Consider the following 3,228-nt stretch of genomic DNA (forward strand, 5'->3'; position numbering starts at 1 on the left):
GAAGGGGTATACCTTGCTTATGAATTTGAAGATTCAGTATTGCAAAGATGCCAATTCTCTTCAAGCTGTTTTATAAATTTAATGTAAGTCCAGTAACATATAAATATTTATTTATTTGTGTGTACTGTTAGAACTTGATAAGTTGACTTTAAAATTCATATGGAAATGCAATGGGCTAAGAATAGCTAAAATACTCCTGAGAAGAATAATGATAGAGGGGGGAATTTCTTGATCAGATATTAAGGGTGATTTTGAAAATACATGAACGAAAACTGACATTGGTTCATGGATATAAAAATTGACCAATGGAACAAATAGAGGCTGGTGAGAGACCCATGCATGTACAGATACTGGATTTATGAAAAGGTGTGCAGGAGAGCAATGAAAAAAGGAAGGTCTTCATAATAAATACATTTTGACCCCTATCTCACATCATAAAACAATATTTTCAACACATGTAACAGAGAATACACAGATCTCCTAGGAATCATTCAGAAAAAGACCATCAATCCAACAGGAAAAAAAAGGGCAAGATATTTGAACAGGCAATTAGAAGAGGATATCCAAATAGCCAATAAACATATGAAGACACGCTCAATTCTGTTATTAATCAGAGAAATCACAAAGAGATAACATGACTCACTCATTATAATGGCTAAAATTAAAATCACTGACATATCATGTGTTTCATGTGTTGGTGACCATATGGAACAACAGAAGTGCTCACCAACAATACAACGGAAAAATCAAATCACACTATAGTTCTGCGATGAAATCCTATTCAGCAATTAAAATTAACAAACTACAGCAAATTGCAAAAAATGTGGAATCTTACAAACATAATGCTAAAAAGGCCAAATACTAAATAATGCATACATTTATTAAAGTTCATATCTAAACTCTATGTAACATTCTAAATCAAGTCTAATGGAAGTTTCCTGTAAGAAGTTAGGAGAGTAAACACTTTTAGGGAGGAGGGGAAGAATCATTAATGAAAGAGGACCAAAGAAAGGCTTACAGGGTAGCAGCTATCTTCTATTCCTTGACTAGGATGGTGGTTATATAGATTATTCACTTCGTAAAAATGCCTTCAGCTGTAAATTTGTTTTGTGCACTTTTCTATATGTGTTACACTTCAACAAAAATGGTTAAAAAAAAAAAGAACATGAGAATGGAATTTTTGACAGTATATTTCTTCTTACAATGTGATAAATTTCAAATGCTATTTCCCATTTCTACTGCAGTGAATAACCTTTTTCGGACATGTAGACTTAGATTTTAAAATCTTCTTTTATTAAAAACTAAAACAAACACAAAAAAAGAACAAAAAACATGACAATGAGGGCTCATAAAAACCAAAATAACTTGCATATATTATAACTCTTCAGCTTCAGAGCAGCTACTTCAGGTGCTCCCTCCTTTTCCTTTTTGCCCACAGATAACCTGGGCCTACTAATATTTGTAATATGCCCCAAGGCTGCCCATCAGTGGCTCAGATTATTGGTCAGTTTGACTACCCCTAAAATGTAGGTAACGGTCACAGCAGGACAAGATGAAGCCAGGCTCCATTAAAAATATTAAGAAAAGTAGAGCACATATTTATTAAATGAGAAGGCTCTGATCTGTTCACTGTAGCAAACAGCTGTTATTCTGTATCCTACTGAGGGCCTTGGGACCCAGTGACACTAGCAGGTCTGCCTCTGTGCACATTTCTCTCAGCTGGTCAAATAAACAGCTCTTCTCTCCTCCTGTAGACAAGGCAGGGTTGCTCCCCGTTGTCAAACTCAAATAATCCCCTTCAGACAGAATCCCTGGCAAGTTCAAAGGAAACACATGAAACCCCACTGCTTTGGAGGATAATGGACACTGAGAGTCAGCTGAAGGAGCAGAAACAGAAACAGAAAGATGCCTCTGAACATGAAACATTAACAAACCAGGCATTATTACAAATATTTCTCCCCCATCCAATGACCTTTAGCAAAAAATCAACTCCAATCCCTAGTGTTCCAGTCCTTTCTTTTCTTCTGCATTTCATATTCTACTAGCTGAAGTTCAAGTTTACTTAGTAGCATAAAATTCTACATACACATACACACACACACACACATATCAATAGTTTGAATACAATGTAACCAAATCAAAAGAAAAAGTAGGTAGGATTACATGCCCAAACACAGTTTGATCCTCATTCTAATAATCAGGGAAGATTTTTTTTTTTAATCATTTAAAAAATATTAGGGGCTTCCCTGGTGGTGCAGTGGTTGAGAATCCGCCTGCCGGTGCAGGGGACACGGGTTCGAGCCCTGGTCTGGGAAAATCCCACCTGCCGCGGAGCAGCTGGGCCCGTGAGCCACAACTACTGAGCCTGCGCGTCTGGAGCCTGTGCTCCGCAACAAGAGAGGCCGCGATGGTGAGGGGCCCGCGCACCACGATGAAGAGTGGCCCCCGCTTGCCACAACTAGAGAAAGCCCTGACACAGAACCTAAGACCCAACACAGCAAAAATAAATAAATAAATAAAAATGTTAAAAAAAAATTAAAGTTGATAATGCACAAATACTGCATGGATGCCCCTGGATGCATTATATGTTTCTAAAAATAAAAAAATTTAAACCTTGAAAAAAAATACTGCATGGATACTGTCTAATGAGTAAACAACTAATTATCCATAAATAACCGATATGGCTAATAATTCATTTACATACTTTGTGAATGATAGAAGAAACTGATTATTTTTTAAGATTTGGAAATATGTTTCTCAATCCCTTGTTAGTTATCAGTCTTTCTCTGTATTCCCATAAACCCCACCTCCAAAGGAAAACTGACATTATCTATCTATATATTTATCTATCTATCATCTATCTGATTATGCTTGAGAAAATGAGGTCCAATATTTCCCTGATTTAGTAGGCAAGACTGAATATATGTTTCAGTGGATGAATAATGCCAATAGCGAACACAGCATAAGTGATTTAAAATGTCATGCTACTGTGCAAATATCATATGACTGCTTATATCTATCGTTTGATTTCTCCCTTTATCCAGAATGAACTTCCTGACTTGATTTTAATAGGCACCATGTGGCTTACTTCCCAATCCCAGGCAGCTCTTAAATTTCAGAAATAAAAGACTTCTGCTTATTTCACAAGAATGTTTTAAGAATAAATGTGATAAATTGCCAGAAAGCATGCGAGTTTGCTGGAGAAAAGATACTATGTAAAAAGAAATG

This window comes from Aethalodelphis obliquidens, unplaced genomic scaffold (assembly GCF_003676395.1).
Source record: "Aethalodelphis obliquidens isolate GAN/ISIS:26980383/991018 unplaced genomic scaffold, ASM367639v1 scaffold7, whole genome shotgun sequence".
In the NCBI taxonomy this organism is placed as follows: Eukaryota; Metazoa; Chordata; class Mammalia; order Artiodactyla; family Delphinidae; genus Aethalodelphis; species Aethalodelphis obliquidens.